The sequence below is a fragment of the Pararge aegeria genome, chromosome 4 (assembly GCF_905163445.1).
Source record: "Pararge aegeria chromosome 4, ilParAegt1.1, whole genome shotgun sequence".
Taxonomy (NCBI): Eukaryota; Metazoa; Arthropoda; class Insecta; order Lepidoptera; family Nymphalidae; genus Pararge; species Pararge aegeria.
In genome coordinates this window covers 17,005,492-17,026,212 of record NC_053183.1, presented here as the reverse complement: position 1 = coordinate 17,026,212, position 20,721 = coordinate 17,005,492, and the positions used below count along the sequence as shown (strand labels likewise).

The following is a 20,721-nucleotide window of genomic DNA, read 5'->3' as shown; positions in this document are numbered from 1 at the left end:
AATTAATTATAGACAAATAATTTGCAATAAAATAAAATTGCGACTATAATTAAAGATCTAAGCTATCCTATCTCTTAAGTTGGACCAGACTGCTCACGGTGTGCCCATTTAATTCAAAATCGGTTAAGTAGTTTAGGAGTCCATCGCGGACAAACATCGTGACAGGAGATTTATATATATTAAGATAGTATAGTATTTATGTAAATACTTAAAATATACATATTACAAACACCCAGACACTGAAAAACATTAATGTTCATCACACAAACATTTTCCAGTTGTAGGAATCGAACCCATGGCCTTAAACCCAGAACGCTTTCTGGGTTAAGGGAAAGGAAAAGAATGGGTCGCTGCCCACTGCGCCAATCGGCCGTCGAAAAAATATAGGTATAAAGTGAAATCACAGCCTTTGTGTTTACTGGAAATCTTAAACGCTGTGCTATTCTTTGTTATTTAAGTGGCTCCAATCTGATCGAATCACTTAGTTGATTGAATGCGGAGCGCCCGCCGGTAAACTCGGCTGAATGTACTTGTATATATAAGTGGACGCAGTCCAAACTATAGTAGTTTAGTAAACTGGGCTTTGTTTGTAAGTATATTGGTCAAAGACGGTTTGTTGATATGTATCTGGAAGATAACAGAACCTCGTAAGTCGTATAGGTAACGTAATTTCTGATCTACGAGTATCTATCTATAGAATAGAATAGAAAAACTTTATTGCAACACAACAAAAAAAGGAAAATACAAGGAAAACAGTAATAGTACTTAGTGCTAGGGTGCAAAGGCGGCCTTATCACTAAAAGTGATCTATCTATATAATAAAAGAGAAAGTGTGTGGGTATGTTCCGTATAGGCTCCGAAACGACTGGACCGATTTCAATGAAACTTTCAGGGAATCTCCGGATTGACCTGGCGAGTAATCCTGTAAAGTTTGGTGACGATCGGAGCACTCCTATTTTTGAACTGTCAAACTGTCAAATACAGCTTTTATTTATTATGATGATATTCTATTGTTGGGTGTACATGGGTGTAGATAATTATCTGCACCCACTCGAGAAGAGAATAGAAGAGAATAGAAGAGAATGAATACGGAGAGAAGTAATTGATTTAATATATTATGAGACTTAAATGAAAAATTTAATCATGACTTGACGTTTCAAAAGTGATTATAAAGTAGGCAATTAAAAAAAAAAATTTGAATGTTATATACTTTTACTTTTATTACTTTTTGTTACATTAGAATAAGGAAACACTATCACCATGATATAATGCACGTCAGTCTTTGATTACGAAAACGCATTATCCTACACAATAAAGTCTGGAAATACCTTAATACCTTACACTGGTATATCAAACACACTATAATATTGCATATATATGAGTGATAGCATAACCGTGCTCGCTATTTCAACATCATTCATGTTTCATAGTCAAACTAGACTCGCGACTCGTTTGAATCCGTCCCACGGATATTCCCTTGGCGCTCCGAATACGCAAGGCCTGTTAAATTCTTTCCGTGAACCTTGGGACCTATTACAGCAAAAGAGAATGAGGTACCTACGCGTTTCGAATTTGAAGCTGGATAAGATACATGCTCGATAAGCAATAGCTTTTATCTTATATCACGAGCAGGAGACATTTTTATCTACGGGGAAAGGATACAAATTTATCTTCTCCCATAGCTTTATCAACTAGCGGTCCCTCGCGAATTCATAGCGTATAAATCAACCTTAAAAGATAGATAGACTTATGCTGTTGTGGACTTTTTTTTAGAACATTTAAGGGGAACTACTTTGTCATACATGCTTTTATCGAAACTGTAACCGTTCACGCATCGCACGCAGCGGAAGCTTTCAAAAGGAAAAACACCGATTTTGAAACATTCTTAAGTGGTGCCATGCTCCTTTTAATCTTAGCTTGATGATATGGCCTATAGCCTTTCTCGATGAATGGGCTATCCAACACTATAAGAATTTTTCAAATCGGACCATTAGTTCCTGAGATCATCGCGTTCAAGTAAACGAACAAACAAACTTTTCAGCTTTATATATTAGTATAAGATAGACGACCGATTGGCGCAGTGAGCAGCGACCCTGCTTTCTGAGTCCAAGGCTGTGATTTCGATACCCATGTTATGTCATGTTTTTTTGTGTCTGATTGTTTATAAGTATTTATGTATATTATTCATAAAAATAGAACAAGCATCGCTTATTTTGGGGCTAGATTGCGATGTGTGTAATATCGTAGTATATTTATTTTATTTAACTCTTTGAACATTTTCGCTCAAGTGGAAATAATAAACGGGGGTAAACCTATACCTATTCACTGATGCCGTGCTTTGGAAAGTGGACACGTTACGTTTATCCTTTATCAGGGGATATAATCGGGGAATTTAATTTTTGTCCCCTGCCTTTGCTAGCCATGAACGTCTTCTTTCAGAATTATAAGGGTTTAGGTCGTAGTCCACACTGTCCAAGTGCAGATAGGTAGACTTCACGTAACTTTGAGAGAATTATGGAAAAATCTCTGGCATTAAAATATCACTGGCATTCATTAACATAAAATTATGTTGTCGTAACGCACAAAAGATACACAAAAACTTTTCAAACTTAAATTGGTAAGTTTATTTTTATGTTAATTAATTTCGATGTTTTTTAGACTAATAGTGTAAATTTTACAGCCGGTTGGCTCAGTGGGCAACGACCCTGGTTACTGCATCTAAGGCCGTGGGTTTGATTCACACAACTGGAAAAATGTTTGTGAACATGAATTTTTTTCGGTGTCTGGGTGTTTATCTGTGTATTATAAGTATTTATGTGGAGCTTATTATATTCATAAAAATATTCATCAGCTATCTTAGTACCCATGACACAAGCTACGCTTACTTTGGGGCTAGATGGCGATATGTGTATTGCTTGCTTTAGGATATGGACTAAGGAATATTGGATAGATGCGTTACTTTGCGGAATTCCATAATGGAAATTAAGCTTATTTTGCTTTAGTGTAATTTATAATTACGTCACTCTTTGTACTCCGCTCCAAACAGATCTTTGGCGATGTGCTAAGCACCCTTCCTCAGGAGATGTTAACTTTACAATGACTTAACAATTATTATTCATTGTAAAGTCTCTTCACAATTGCATTGTACTTTTTATCCCGGAAGAGCAATCGGGACACGTTCCCGCAAGATAAAGAAAATTCGCTTTGTTCTGTAGTTCTTCGCAGCTTAATCATTTCTAATTGATTGAGACAGGATACTTTTTATCTCGGAAATAAAACGGTACTCACGGGAATTTTCATTCCGAAATCCGAGATGAAGTCAGAAACAACAGCTAGTAGCATAATATTTAAAAAAGCCGGTTTTATATGTTTTAATTTAGATTACTTGTGTCTTTTATAACAGAAATAGCGTTTCGAAAATGGTATTTACTTTTCACACAAGAGCTTTCAAGGTTTTGGTCGGTTTTAAATAAAACATTTTAACCAAAGATTATTTTCAAAGCATTTTAATTAAGCTAAAATCCCATTTTTCAGTTGGCTCGTTTTGTTTATTTTAAAAAGGCTGAGGCTGCGTTGACCGTCGACTGCAGTGGTTCGTTTCACTCGTCTTCTTATAAAGGCTTATTTTCGTATAAAGAAGTAACTATAATAATTAAAATTATGGCGACACTTTTAATTAGTTAAACAAGCGAAGCGTTACTAGCCGTAATTCTGTCTTTATATCACTGCGTCCGTTTGTCTGCCTGGGTAAAACTCCTGAAATAAGAAACGATACTGACACTGACTAGTGGTTATCATCAACACATACAAGTACTTCTCGGTTTGTAGAAGGATGAAATTTGGACAAGGTTACGAAAGAAAACAGATTTTTTCCGAACCGACGTTTGAAATAAATGCTATTATACCAACTAAGCGGTGATTACCCAGTGGGCGGGGCTTCGACTTCACTTTCGGAGGGCCGAGTTCGAATCCCAGCACGCACCTCTAACATTTGTAAGTTATTTGCGTTTTAAGCAATTAAAATATCACTAGCTTCAACGGTGAAGGAAAACATCGTGAGGAAACCTGAATGCCTGATAGTTCTCCATAAAGTTATCAAAATGTGTGTTGAGGCCACCAACCCGCACTGGGCCAGCGTGTTGGGCTACGGCCTTAAGCCCTTAACCCCTTCTCATTGTGGGAGAAGACCCGTGCCCTGTAGTGGGCGAGTAATGGGTTGATATGATGATGATGATACCAACTAAAAATAAAACATATTTTTCAAGCAGGAATACTATGTGCCTCAACTAAGTTTGCAGTGACGTACATATATAGTTAGTGGTACTATACAACGTGTAAATTAAATCCGCAATAATACTTCATAGGCTTTAGAGGTACATTATGTACTGTCTCTGTGAAACCGAAACACTAATAGTTTTTACTAACCAATGCCATAGTTTTTACTGAAAGAAATCAGATACAGCCCTAACATCACATGCAAAATTACAATCACGTGACTCCTGCCACTTTATTATTACGCTTCGCGTAGCGTTGCTACCTTGAGCGTGTCGGTCTTTTATCTTCAATAGGGTTGTCATAAGTAAACACTTAGAATGTTTTAAATTCTTTTGTATGAAAAAATAAATATGCTTCTTTTTAATGAAATATACTTAAGCATCCTTCAATATTATTTCGTAATTCTGTTACACGTTGTATATTACCATACGAAAATTGTTGTGACGCGATGTATCTTTTAGCAAGTTAGCTCGTTAGCAAGTTTCGTGACGCGGCATCTACACCTGAGTGAGTGTAGCCTAGTGTGAAATTTTCTACCGAATATTGTCACTAGTTGTCGCTCTTTCGATGCCATATAGGTCGTAGTCAATCTCCACGATATCGAATATATATACCTACGTAGGTAGAAAATCTCACAGTTCGCACTCCACTTAATAACGGTTGCTCAGTGCGCGGTTCGTTTCCGACCTGTGTCGAAAATTGTCTTACATGTGTTATCTTCCAGGTGGTGCAGCGAAGCATGTGAAGTGGTGCAACCGCACGTCGCTCATGCGCTGCGAGCAACCGTCATGGCTTCCCATAGATAGTGCCAGGTAACTAATCTTTTTGACTTTTCCGCGTACATCTTCAGATAACATAATAGGTATTATGTAGCTTTTTAAAGAACATTACAATCATCTTTTTCATATCAAACCAATACCGGCCTACTACAGGGCACGGGTCTCCTCCCAAAATGAGAATGGGTTAAAGCCGTACTCCACCACGCTTGCCCAGTGCGGATTGGTGGATTCAACACACCTATGAGAACATTATGGAGAACTCAGGCATGCAGGTTCCGATGTTTTCCTTCACCGTTGAAGCCAGTGATATTATAATTGCTTAAAAAGGCACATAACTTAGAAAAGTTTTTGGATTCGAACTCGGTCCCCCAAAAGTGGAGTCCAAGTCATATCCACTGAGCTATCACCGCTTCTTCACAAATAAGTTTAACAAATGCAAAAAAGATTTTTCATATCCGATTTTACGGAGATGTAGTTCCAGAGTGGTCAAAGAAACAAAAACAAACTTTTCAGCTTTATTATAACAAAATAAACCAGAGCATTTTATGAATGAAATTGTTCTTATGTTCTAGAAAAGTTTTTTTTTTGAAACCGTTTACCGGCCAGAGTAAACAATATTCTTCATGACACCATAACACAATAACAATGTTCGCAGCAGACAGCAAGTTGCTCCGGATTGCGGGGAGAGAGTGAGAAGAAAAATATAATTACGTCGTTTGTATGTGCCGGCACGGAGTCAGGCGTGCAACGACTTTATGGACGGGGAACAGGGGTGTGTCTCACAAAAATTTACGGCTATCGATAAAAACGAGCTTATGAAAGATGCTCCAAAAAAATCTCGCGCTCCAACTACTTTTTTGAATTATATAGTCACCATCTTAAACCAGAAATAACACTTGCAAGAATACGATAATATGATGCATTGTTCCAGCACTGCGTCAAGATCGGGTACACTTTTGCATTTTTGACGTATGCCAATTGAGTACTGTCGATGGAAAACTTCATCACCATTATTAAAACCTAGCGGGTAACCAGTGGCGTGCTTAGGGTATGCACAGGTATGCAGATAATATAAAATGAAGAAAATTTCCAGTACGAGTTATAAAAAGCTTAAGTATAGGAACTGAAAGAGTTATAAAAAACCTACCCTTAAGTATTTATAACTCGTACTGGAGATTTTTTTCATTTTATATCATCTGCATACCCTCTATGGACGCCACTGCTTATAAAAGTCCACTGCTGGACTAAAGGTCTCTGGTTTAGCAGACGGGTTGGTTCACAGTAGATCACAGAGCAGAATACAGAGGACGCTGCTGCTTTTTTCATTGCATTCCGCAAGTCACCTCGATGACCACCTTCGGAAGAGGAGGGGTTTTATCTGTATTCTGATCTGCCTTGCATGGTTTTTACCATCACCACAGGCAATACATCTCATATTTCAATATAATAGTTTAATTATACAGTCATCATCAGCCGTGGTGTGCATAGAGGGTATGCACAGGGTATGCAGATGATATAAAATGAAGAAAATCTCCAGTACAAGTTATAAAAACTTTAGGGTAGGCTTTTTTTACCTCTTACAATGCCTATCCTTATGTTTTTTACAACCGGTACTGGAGATTTTTTTTTTAAATATAATATGCCCACTTAGTGCATACCTTGTGCATAGCCCTGTGTACGCCACTGTTACCAGCAACAACCAAAAATAACGCTTGACACAATAAAATGAATTGTTTCCTTGACACATGAAAATCAGGCACATTTTTGTAGTGCTAAACTTATTTAACTACAAGGTATACAGTTCATTAATCTGCAACCGTTTACCGGTTATCTATACTTATAATAAAACTGTAACTGGAGAATTTCTGTACATTTAATATATTTTGAAAATTTTGACCGGGGGATGCTTTATAAACGATACTGAGTCCAAAACAGATATTTATTTAATTTTTGTCTGTCTGTCTGTCTGTCTGTCCGGGCATCACGTGAAAACCACTGAACGGATTTAAATAGTATTTGGTATAGCGGTAGCTGATATCCCAGGTCAACATATAGGATACTTTTTATCCCGATAAACAATAAGCTTCCTCCGGGAAATAGGATGAAATTTTTTATAAATTTTACTTCATATCTCCGTTAAATTTGCACCGATTTTAATATTTCTTTTTTTATTTGACAGTGTGTACTACAAAGCATGTATTGTCTAAATTTTATGATGCTCTGATAAATATGTAGTAGATCTGACAGAAATATGTAGTAAGTACCTATATCGGAATTGTCGGAATTGTTGTGGCTTTAAAGTTCTATAAAACAGTGTGCGACAACATATGACAATTTTTTAAAGTCGACTCACCTGCGGACGAAGTCGCGCGGGTCCGCTAGTAGTAAATAATAATCTTCATACTACTATTTCACAATAATAGTGTTAACAGAAGAAATCACGTTGCTCCGAAATGCGGGCTGTGAGTGAGGAGAAAAATAATATTGTAGTAGTGGTTACGAGCCGGAGAGGAGTCATGACGTTATGGACAAGAAATAGGGCTGTGGCACACAACAATTGATGATTATCGATAAATCAATCCCTTTAGAATTGTAAAGTCAGTCTGCCTCCCTGAACATCTGCATAATATCCGTTCCTGACTCTTTCGAAAAGTTATTCCTCAAATCAGACTCATAATAAGGTCTGCTTTTCATCTGCCAGCTATTTAACTGATTTATATATGTAATCAATTTATTTAAATTTTCAATTCTGTATGACTTTAAAAATAAAATTTAACTTATTTACACCAATGCACCTTTATTGCGCACACTACAAAAATACAGAAAGTTTAACGACAAGGCTGCTTGGAAGCGGCCCCACTCTCAGAAAATTCTGGAGATTATAAACTGTTAAATGAAGTTGAAAAAGAGCAATCTGCTGAGTTTCTTGCCCGCTCTTCTCGGTAGAAATTCCTTCCGTTCTCTCTGACTGACTGACCGTCAAATGTATGTAAAATAAAAGCATATAAGATTCCTGCGCCTTATCAAACAGCTTACTGCCATTGTGAATCTCCAACGCATTTGGCTTAAAACTACAGTAAAATCTTTCTATCCTATATAGTTTGAGTGTAGGATGTCACAGATAAACAGCTGCAAAACTTTATTGCCTGGTTTGCGTCGGGGCTGAAAAAGAAAAAAAAATAACAAGAAAAAGCCGGGGTCTTTAATCTAACGTCGTAAGTTAAACACATAACAAAAAATTGTTCCGCCAAAGGTACCAAAAGCCAGGGGCATGTAAAATTCCCGCCTGTCATTTCTTTGCGAAGTCTAATTTTCCGTGAAACCGCCAGATGGGCGTTTTCTGGGGTATTTGCATAATTTAATTCGTCCTGCGATCGTGGCTTCTTCTTTTTGAACCCCTAAGGCTTAGTGTGCACTGGAGGACTTCCTTCAAAAAGGTTATCGATTCGGTTGTTTTTATTTTGTATATCAGAACGTAATTTATAGAAGAAGAATCTTTATTAAGTCAAAAGAGGACATCGGGCCGGAACGCTAAATCGCCGTGGTTAGTTACCACCCTACCCGGAAATACTACAATAACACCTAGCGTTCAGTGGCAAATAAATCAGCAAACTTAAGGAACTAACTTAAGAAGAAGAAGAAGAAATACTTTATTGCACACAAACATCAGAATATACATAAAATATAGAATAAACAACAACAAGAATTGTAGGCATGCAAAGGCGGCCTTATTGCTGCAAGCAATCTCTTACAGGCAACCTCTGACAGAAGGAAAAGCTGCAAGAGAGCGGGGTAGTGCAATTATACTACATATAATATACATATATATTCGGCAATAAATAGACATACATATAATATAAATAAATATATAAATACATATATAATAAATATATATATAAATACATACATAATTAAATAATGAAAAAAGAAAAATACAAAAAAAAACACATTAATTACGATATTTGTTCAAATTACTTCACTCAAAGACAGATAGTAGTCTTTAAGACGACATTTAAATATGGGAAGGGATTGACTTTTACGGATGTCAGCAGGCAAATTATTCCAAAGAACAACAGCCTTAAAAGTGGAAGAGTTACCGAAGAACTTGGTTTTGCAAAATGGGAGTACCAGGCGGTTATCGTGCCGAGATCGGAGGTCAGTATGTGAGGCAGAATCAGAAATATAGCGAAAACGGTATTTAAGGTACGAGGGTGTAACTGGATTATTTAGGATAGAGTACAAGAATGAGAGGAGATGAAGTTCACGACGCAATCTGATCGGCAGCCATTTAAGTCTAACCCGGTACTCCGAAATGTGGTCAAATTTACGCAGTCCAAAAACAAACCGGATACATAAATTTTGTAGGCGCTCGAGTTTGTTCAGCAGTTCTTCGGTAAGATCAGGATAGCATGAGTCAGCGTAGTCAAGTAACGGAAGAAGAAGAGATTGTGCAAGAGAAATTTTCGTTTTAACTGGAAGGAAATTTTTCCAACGTTTTAAATAACCGATCGAAGCAAAAACTTTACGACTCACCTCAGCTACTTGACGAATAATTAAACGAATAATTGGCAAAGTTAAACTGATGTGACGCGGACGTCAAGTTTCAATCAATTCTATATATATATAAAAGAGAAAGTGTGTGGGTATGTTCCGTATAGGCTCCGAAACGGCTGGACCGATTTCAATGAAACTTTCAGGGAATCTCCGGATTGACCTGGCGAGTAATCCTGTAAAGTTTGGTGACGATCGGAGCACTCCTATTTTTGAACTGTCAAATACTGCTTTTATTTACTATCATGATATTCTATTGTTGGGTGTACATGGGTGTAGATAATGATCTTCACCCGCTCGAGAAGAGAATAGGAGAGAATGAATACGGAGAGAAATAAACGATTTAATAAATTATGAGACTTAAAATATAAAATTTAATGATGTAAGTTTATTATTTTACAAAAATAAAGCAAAATCTAGCCCGGCGAAGCGAGTGGGTACGCCAGTAAGAAATATAAATAAAACAAATATCTAATATACCACACGAGGAATTAACTTAAACTTAAATATTTAACGAACTGTCACAGTAAATATACCCTGATAAACTAAATATGTCTGCGTAACCCTTTCGAAAGTACAGCTGCTGTTATGTGGTGTACGCAATACGCATTTAAACGATAGAAGCGGTCGGTTTTCTATAATTTTTTGAATAGTTCCGTTGTCAGTCACCGAAACTCCTCACGAGATCCATATGAAATTTGAGTAGCGGTGAGAGAGAGTAAATGAACATCGGAGTAAACGGATCTTACGTGCATTGACATAAAGCTCAAATTTGCCTGCAGTACTGCAGCGCGGGCTTTTGACAGAACGTTTGTACACCAAAAATCAGAAGTACAGTATTAGCGACTCTAAAAAGAGTGACATTAGGTCCATTTTGATCTGAAAATACAAATATTTAAACTCGAAGACGACACCTCGATTGCGAGCGAGTAAATCTTGTAGGTACTAAGGCAGATCAGTTTTTAACAACTAAAAAAATGATTGCTTTCCAGTTCATCTCAATTGAAATAAAGTGAACCGTGGAAAGTTTGCGAATAGCAGTCAATAAGAAAAGCCCGTAAGACTGTAATAAAATATTTACTCAAACGGCGAAAGTATTAAGGCCGCTTACACACGTCTGTAACTATTACTAAAAAAAATGATTTATTCATAAAAAGGTTTTATAAAATTTTGATCCCTTGTTTATATAAGTGATATAACCTGTGCGAGGAAGTCTACTCTTCTGTATAAAATGATGAAATTTTAACTAATACTATTGGATTATCAAATAAAGCAATAACAAACAAAGTTTGTGTGCGTGTGTGTCTGTGTGTGCGTGTGTGCGCGTTTAAGCTTGTGTATGTGTGCGCGTTATTGTGTGTGTGTATATGAAGCTGTCACACGACAGCTTCATATTTTTCAGTTAATATGACCCGAAACAATTCCAAAACGTTGCAAGCTATAGTAATATATGTTACATGGCCGCTTCGTACATTTTTCTATTTCCACTTCTTTCCAATTTTAAGATGCCTGATTAAATTGAACATAATATTTAAATTATTATTTTATTATTTTCTATTTTATTCCAAAATGTGTAATTACGACAAAAGATTTACAGCAAATTCGCGATTGAAGTAATTTTATAACCTTTTAATCAAAAAAATACTTTTTTGCTGTGATACAGTTCAATAAAAGTTCTCTTTAAATAAGGTAATTCCCATCGTACAGTATTAGTCAGCAAAGTCTTAACACTGTAAGCAGCTTAAACGAATCCAAATAAACAAAATCGATTTCGGATATGAGAAATTTTCGTGTTTGTCCGAGCTGCCGGCCGCCCGGGCGATATCCGCGAGCGTTTATTTTACTCTGTCAATACTAACAAACGCGCCGCCATCGCACCGCGCCCGTCCGGCGCAAATATTTGAACGAGACAAGCTATAGGTTATGAGCTCAGAGTTGGAATAATATACTTGCGCCACTGTACCGACTACGCTGCCCGATTGAATAACTTTTCCAACAAGTTGCTAACCGATTGCTTTCACGCGACCCTTGTATACCAAAACCTATGCGTTCTGTGTTAATTCTTTGTATTAAGTCTGTTTTTGCATTTTTTATCAGACTTCAAAAAGGAGGTTCTCAAATTGTCGGAAACTTTTTTATTTATGTCATTTTACCCGATTACTCAAAGACGCCTGAACCGATTTGAAAAATTCTTTTTTTTGTTTTTAAGAGCATACTTTTCAGGTGGTCCCATTTAAATAATATCGAAATCGGTCGAGCTGTTATAAAAAAATCAACAATAATTTAACCCAAAGTAGTAAATTTTTATCGCTTTTATTTCGTGGGCGTATGTTAAAGTCAGTTTTTTTTTTAAATTAAAAATACTTAATTTTATTTCGCTACAAGTTAGCCTTTGGCTAACTTTTGAAGCTTACTCCCAATCGGTTTCTAAGCGAGCCACGAACAAAGCCCGACCGCCTGACCAGCAAACCCGGGACCTTGCACTTAAAATCGCAGCGAATATTGCAAAGAAACGAATGTTTTCATGAATTCTTTTCTATATATATATATATATATATATATATATATATATATAGCAATAACAAGACATATTCATGCACTATGTAATTTTATTTTATTAAGAACTTATTTACATTAAAAAAATCCGTGAATTTCGTTTGGGTTTCTGTTTTTGTATTTTGAATGTTTTTTCTCTAACTCATAAATTTTGTCGAAAATTGCTTGCTCGACAGCAGTCGATAAGTAGCAGTCTCACTTACGGAGGTCCGTGAGGGAATAACGACTCTCTCTTACAAAGGTTTCTGTTTCTCGCTAATAGAGGTTTTGGGTGTATAAAATCACGGGTCCTGGCTATTAATCTCACTTATAGAGTTTTCTCACTTATCCAGTTCTCACTTACCCAGGTTTGACTGTATATAAGTTTTAAAACTGACAGTGATTTTCTAGCACAATAAAGCAATAATTACGGGTAAGTATATCTTTTTTATAAGATTAATAAATAATTTTACTTATTGCTGTGTATATATAGGTATAGATTGTGGACTACAAAGAGATAACTTCTTCAATCTTGCCTTGACACTTCTGTCTGTACAATTTTATATGACCTTCCATTTTGATCTGGGTTCCTGTCATTTTGAATTTCTACTCCAACTTATACCGACCACAGATTATGCATAATTTTGACCAGTCTGAACGAAGATAACTTTTTATCTTTAACCAAATGTACATACAAAGGCAGATTTGCTAACACACCTTTATAAGTTCTTATCACTAATCCTTTAAACTTTTTTTAAAAACTACTGGCGCAAAAATGATATAGAATCTGTTCTTTACTTTAAAAAAAAAGCTGTGTAAAAAAGCAGCTGTGCTTAAGTGCCACTTAATTAGACCTCAATTGACGTATCGGTGTACAGTGCCACAGATTTAAGAACATACAGAAACCGTGTACACGATTAATATAGAGTGTAACGTGTACACTATTTTTTTTATTTAACACACAAAACAGATCATGACAAAACATAAACAACATCAAAAATTGTAAAATATAAAAAAAATAAAGATAGACTATTAAATTGGAGTGGCTTTTGATATAGAAGCATAAAAAACTACTACATTTTAATAGTGTTTCTCGAGCAGGCGGCTAGTCACCTCTAATGTTCGAAACGTTTACCATAAAATAGTATAATGGGAAAAAAATTGTGAGCTAGCAATATTCCACGGGTGTGAAGTGAGACGTGCGCGGGGCGTTTTCACTGTTGGACTTGGGCACAATGCACTGCATGCAATAATGGCTGAATGAGGGTTCTGTACGTTCTTAATTCTGTGTACGCGCATGTAACAAGTCCACAGCTGCATGTTAGTGACGTTCAATGTCGTTTCGCGCGGGGCCGCCATTACCGGCCGCAGGAAACCCTTTGTGCAGGCCTGCGCCGGACAATCAGCTTTGCTTAATTGCTCCAACCAACCGATTTTATTGTTCTATCAATGTCTTTTAGTGAAAAATGGTCGTGTTAAGAAAGAAAAAGTTTGACGACCTTCCTGACGCAACGGGGAGCGCTGTGAGTTTAAGTAGGAGGTTCCGGGTTCGATTACTGGCAGGGTCAATTTGAAATTTAATTTCTGATTTTTTTCTTGTCTGGTCTGTTCTTGTGGGAGGCTTTGGCCGTGGCTAGTTACCACCCAACCGACAAAGGTTTGCCGTTCCGGTATGATGACGCGTAGAAACCTATTAGGGATATGACTACCATACTCACTAACAGGTTAGCCCGCTACCATCTTAGACTGCATCACCACAAACCACCGGTGGGATTGCAGTCAATGGCTAACTTGTAGTGGAATAAAAAAAAGCGTTTATTTGTGAACCGCATACACATTTTTAGTCGCGTGTGTGATCCCAAAATGGCCAACAGTTGCATTTACTACGCCTGTGGAGCAACCAATGGCGTAGCGCTGATCTTCCGAGGAGTAGGAGGAGATACGGATACGCAGACTGATAAATATAAATCAATATTGTAACGGCGGCCTTTTTTTTTCTTTGCTCTGAAGGAAAAGGCAAAGGTACAGTCATCCATTTCGATACGGTTAACTGTCTTAAATGCACATTGCCATCAAGCCTCAAAGTAAGAGTATCTTGTGTTATGGGCATTAGGCAAACTGATGAATATTTTTTTATGAATACATAAAAAATAATGTTTGACAGCCGATTGGCGCAGCGGCAGCGACCATGCTTTCTGAGTCCAAGGCCGTGGGATCGATTCCATAATTGTTTTGCAGTGTCTGGGTGTTTATATGTAAATTGTAAGTATTTATGTATATTATTCATAAAAATATTCATCAGTCATCTTAGTACCTACCCATAACACAAGCTACGCTTATAATAATTCTTGCATACTTTTGAGCTAGATCGCGATATGTGTGTTGTCGTGATATATTTATTTATCTATATTTATAAATAGCTATTTTTTTTTTAAACATTCAGACAATGAAAACCATGACCATTACTGACGCCCTATAGGGCACGGGTTCTCTCTCAGTATGAGAAGGGCCGTAGTCCATCACATAAAAAAACAATGGACTACCAAAGATTTATTATAAAAATACTCGTCAAATCAACCCACTAAACGGGCCCGGGTCTCCTCCCACAATGAGAAGGGGTTAAGGCCGTAGTCCACCACGCTGGCCCAGTGCGGAATGTAGGACTCCACACACCTTTGAGAACATTATCGAGAACTCTCGGGCATGCAGGTTTGCTCACGATGTTTTCCTTCACCGTTGAAGAGAGTGATATTTTAATTACTTAAAACCCACATATCTTGGAAAAGTTACAGGTGATAATATTATAAAGGTGGTAAATTCCCTAACTTAGTACTGTCACTGAAAATAGTGTAATAGAAAAAAATAACAATTTAAATGTGAAAAATCAAAGATGAAAACCTAGGTGAATTATAATAAATAAATAAATAATAAATACTAAGACAATGCACACATCGCCATCTAGCCCCAAATTAAGCATAGCTTGTGTTATTGGTACAAAAATGACTGATAAATATTTTATGAATAATATAAATAAATATTTATAATATACCTACATATTGGTGACGGCCAATTGGCGCAGTGAGCAGCGACCCTGCTTTCTGAGTCCAAGGCCGTGGGTTCGATTCCCACAACTGGATAATATTTGTGTGATGAACATATGAATGTTTTCAGTGTCTGGGTGTTTATCTATATATAATAAGTATTTCTGTATATTATTCATAAAAATTATTCATCAGTTATCTTAGTACCCATAACACAAGCTACGCTTACTTTGGGACTAGATGGCGATGTGTGTATTGTCGTAGTATATTTATTTATATTTATTAATTTTTTTTATTTATATAAACACCCAGACACTGAAAAACATTCATGTTTATCGCAAAAAGATTTGCCAGTTGTGGTAATCGTACCCACGGCCAACGACTCAGAAAGCAGGGTGAGAACAAAAATATATATTGAATTTAAAGCGCTTTTGAGGTTATCATATTTGTCCAAAAGCTATAAGTATGTAACTTAAAAACCGCATTAAAAACTACGAGTGCAACTATTGGGTGCTACGAAGAGAAAATGACAGATATATGATCCATTCAAATCCACTTTGCTTTAGAGATCCAAAAACAGTATTTAGTTCCGATGCACAAACTCCGCCCAGCAAAATCCAATAGGCAATTTAGCAAAGCGATCGCTCGTCATGAACTCTCACAAAGGCGATCGTTGATCGATGGACACGCTAGTGGAAATGGCTTCCAATGTTGATAGACTCAATTACAGTGTGAGAGAGAGAGAGCTGAGAGAGATTCGTACTGATTTAAACAAGTGTTTATTACTGTCAGCAGTCAGTTTATTCAGTTAATGAAAGTGTGTTATTTCTGTTCCAAGTATTGAGACCGTAAATGTTATTAAAACCAGCTGCCGAAATAACTTTTTTTTGTTGATCTTTTTATTCACGAACTAGCGCCTGCGTTCCTGTAATCCTGTAAGTCTTTTTATCACGGTTTTTGAGATACAGCCTGGCGACAGACGGACAGACGGACAGACAAACATACAGACAGACGGATTTACAGCGGAGTATAAGTCCCATTTTACCCTTTGGGTAGAAATTAGTCGTCATCACTATCATCATATCAACCCATTACCGACCCACTACAGGGCACGGGTCTTTTCCCACATTGAGAAGGGTTGTAGCCCACCACGCTAGTTCAGTGCGGATTGGTGGACTCCACAACATTATGGAGAACTCTTAGGCAGTTATCCTCACAATGTGTTCCTTAGCTGTTTAAGCAAGTGAATTTTTAATTGAAAACCCTTTAAGTGTGGAATCTTAAAAAGGTTTGCTTTCTACTATGAAGTAATGGTATAAATTGTGTATCCAGCACAAGTTTACTGGGCGTAGTGCTCTGCAGACGCCGTAAATGCATCAGGCTTCCACAGGAAACTGGCTTAATGGAACCTAACCTAATTTGGTGCGGCATAAACGCTGTTATATTTTTACACTGACAAACAAATTACGCTTGCGGTAGCTGAGAGGAAATTTAAAGGGAACGAGAATCCAATTACTACAAATATATCTACAGAATTTTAAATTCTATACGCATCTTAAAATGAAATATTTTATATAAAGTCCAAGTCAAAGTATAAAATATCTTTATTCAAGTAGGCCTATAGGGGACACTTTTGATGTGTACATTACATGAGTACTTCTCATAGTGAATATAAATTCTCTTCTCACGGTAGTGAGATGATGGCGATAACCATAACCATTCGTAAATATAAAACTAAAGCAACGATGGTTCCAAACGCGTCCTGGTCTAAGAAGAAGCCCATAACTTTGAACACAATGTACACTCTTTGAGTGTACATTATGTTCAAAGTGCATTTATCTAAATTAAAAAATATTTGAATTTTTTTTAACTTATTTAAATTAATTAAGCTCATCTTTTTACAAATATAGTTCAAGGTATATTCTATCTCAAATAAATTGTAGCAGCGAATGTTAAAAACTATTTAGCTATACCTATTTCTGTTGTCAGTGACGATATTTTTAACGACTGATCGATTAATTTTATTTTGGTTTTGGAGTGGGTGGGTGGTATGCCAGTTTTAACTTAACTTAGCAAACGCTTAAATCGGATGCCTAATAATTTGGGCGATGCGTACAGATAAAAAACGTTGCACCAACTCTTAGATGGACTAACGACGATGTAAGCGCGATCTAAAGTTACGATACCGATTCGTCGCTGCGTAATGTTTGAGGAACTGGGAAATTGCTTTTGTAAGATGAAAAAATATAAACTCAGTTTTTAATAAATATGATAATACAAACACAAAATACAACAACTTGTGGCAAGAATCACGTTATATGAGTTGCCTAGTGAAAATCGATTGGTGAAAAATAAATGTATGACTAGGAATCTCGTTAGATTGGGTGTTACTCAATTAGGTATTGCCTTGTTTTTCGTTAATGAAAACGGGCATTTGTCTTTTATAAAAGATGCTATTATAATATATATAATAGATACTCACATCGTCGACCCTAAAGGGCCCATCATCCGTCTAATTCTCGGAAAATCCGTCTCAGCAATCGAATGCACTTAAATCGAAGCAATAGATTGCACGTAAATTGTAGCAATTCATTACTTCATAGCACACGTCCAAGCCGGCGCTGTCATTTGTTGCCTGTTGTTGGCAACAAATGACAGCATTCTTGATGTATCACAGAAAGTTTGTGGAACTTGAACTATTGGTCTAAGATGGTGCAAGTAGTGTGCGTGCAGCTTGCATCAATACTAGTGCAAGTGACTTGGCTGCGCCCGTAGCTCTGAAGTTTGCATCACTTACGCAAGTGTACTCGCAGGTGGCAGATTGCATGCACTCACTGAAATCACCTTCGATTTAGGTAGATGAAAATACACCTGCGATTGATTGTTTCGATTCTGAACAACCTGACGTTCATCTGTATGCCACAGTGTTAGTTCAGTTTCGTAGCTCGCTGAGTACTGAATCTTTAATAGTCTATAGCAGTCCACTGCCGGACTAAAGGCCAGCAGTGGACTGCTATGGACTATTAAACCAACGGGAGATTTTTTCCATAATCAGCACGCAGGGCAGACACGTTGGTGAACTCTGCCGGAAGAAAATGACCTAAACGTTCAGCGGGAATCGTTAAAAATAAGTAATTACATGGTATAAAATAGTAACTACTAGTCACAGTGGCGTAAATAGAGGGTACGCACAAGGCATGCGTATCATATAAAATGAAGACATTCTCCAGTACGAGTTATAAATACTTAAGGGTAAGTTTTTTATAACTCGTATTGGAGATTTTTCCATTTTATATAATCTGCATACCCAGTGCATAACCTGTATGCACGTCACTGACTAGTACATAAATGAGTGTATATCATATAAATGTATTCACATCATTCAATAATATACCACATACTACAAAGTTACATTTGTAAATAATATTCTTACGAACGCTTTTGTGCGTAGTACACAGGTAGCCACTTGTTATCTATATAATTATATGATCCATCGAACGCAAGATATGGGCATAAACCAATGCGTAACTGGACTTATCAATTTAGGTACTAATTCTATCAGATTTTGATAGACCTAATAAAAAAAAAATTCTGGAAAGATTATAAAAACACCTGCATACTTTCTTATCCTGACGAAATTTTTGGAAGCGGTGATAGCCTAGAATTTAAAACTTTGGGCCTAGTTCAAATCCCAGTACGCACCTCTATTCTAAGTTATGTACGTTCATCGTCATCATCATCATCATCATCATCATCATCATCATATCAACCGATAGACGTCCACTGCTGGACATAGGTCTTTTGTAGGGAGTTCCAATTCCACGGTCCTGTGCCGCTTGGATCCAGCGGCTACCTGCGATGCGTTTTATGTCGTCTGTCCACCTCGTTGGGGGCCGACCAACGCTGCGCTTACCAGTTCGGAGCTGCCATTCCAGCACCTTGGGACCCCAACGTCCATCCTTTCTCCGAATGTACCCGACACTCGTTGAGCTATGTCGGTAACTCTGATTCTTCTACGAATCTCCACATTACTGATTCGATCGCATAGAGATACTCCGAGCATAGCTCTCTCCATCGCCCGCTGAGTGACTCTGAGCCTTCTTATGAGGCCCATATGTACGTTATAAGTATTTAATAGATCACTTGCTTCAACGGTGAACGAAAGCATCGTTAGGAAACCTGCATGCTTGACAATGCTCCATAATGTTCTTATAGGCGTGTGAAATCCACCAATCTGCACTGGACTAGCGTGGTGGACTACGGCCAAAACCCTTGTCATTGTGGAAAAGGGTTCATATGATGAAGATTGTTATGATCATCGTGTTATTTGTATGATGATTATGTTATTTATATACGATGATGATAATTTTGGTTGTTATAAATATGTACGGGAGCTATGGTGACACGCTTGACCGTAACAATAGGAAGATCTTCCTCCGAGCGGGTGATCGTGCTCGGCGACCGAAGTCCGACATTCTTCTTTAAGTGTTGTACGTATGGTAAATTTTTGTGAACACTTCGTTAGCGTGATGCAGGATCTTTATGGCGCCATCTAGTTTAGTAGTTTACAAATATAACTGGACTTATGTACTAATTCTATCTGATACCTTAAGACCCAGTAAATATTTCGTTCTTTGAAGATAATAATCGTGATTATCATCACATTGACCAATTATCCTCCCACAATGAGAAGGGGTTAAGGCCGTAGTCCGCCACTCTGGCCCAGTATGATTGGTGGACTCCACATACCTTCGATAACATTATGTAGAACGAGGCAAGAAGGTTCCTCACGATGTTTTCCTTCACCGTCGAAACAAGTGATATTTTTAATTACTTAAAACGCACATAGCTTAGAAAAGTTAGAGGTGCGTGCTGGGATTCAAACTTGGGCCCCGAAAGTGAAGTCGAGCTCTTGCCCACTGCGTTATCACCGCTTCAAAGAAAAGATAATAATAACACCTGCAACTTGGTTAGTTATTATTAATTGAATGTAAAAAAAAAATTTGAACGCATGATATAGATAATCCGTAGCTGGCCTTATCATAATAGGTACTAATTATATCTGGCTCTGTGCGTGTGGTGTTTTACTTAATCATATTTATGTGTCGTTATGATATTTTATCAGGTTCTCTTGGCGTGAACTTGATTCTACATGCATTTAAAATCGCAGCTTCTTTGCTGTGTAATGTAGACGGTTTCTTTAAGTTCTAATATTGAAAAATGTTTATGTGATGAGCATGAATGTTTTCATTGTCTGGGTGTTTATATGTATATTCTAAGTATTTATGTATATTACTATCTATATAAATAAAAGAGAAAGTGTGTGGGTATGTTTCGTATAGGCTCCGAAACGGCTGGACCGATTTCAATGAAACTTTCAGGGAATCACCAGATTGACCTGGCGAGTAATCCTGTAAAGTTTGGTGACGATCGAAGCACTCCTATTTTTGAAATGTCAAACTGTCAAATAAAGCTTTTATTTACTATGATGATGTTCTATTGTTGGGTGTCCATGGGTGTAGATAATGATCTTCACCCGC

General features: G+C 37.1%; 1 protein-coding gene across 1 annotated transcript in view; it reads left to right on the top strand.

Moving 5' to 3' along the window:
• Positions 1-20,721, top strand: part of LOC120637657 (acetylcholinesterase-like) — a 72,911-nt gene that overhangs the window by 45,132 nt on the left and 7,058 nt on the right. The window contains exon 2 of the mRNA XM_039909580.1: positions 5,000-5,087. The gene's annotated coding sequence lies outside the window, so the exon portion shown is untranslated. The remainder of the gene's footprint in view (positions 1-4,999; positions 5,088-20,721) is intronic.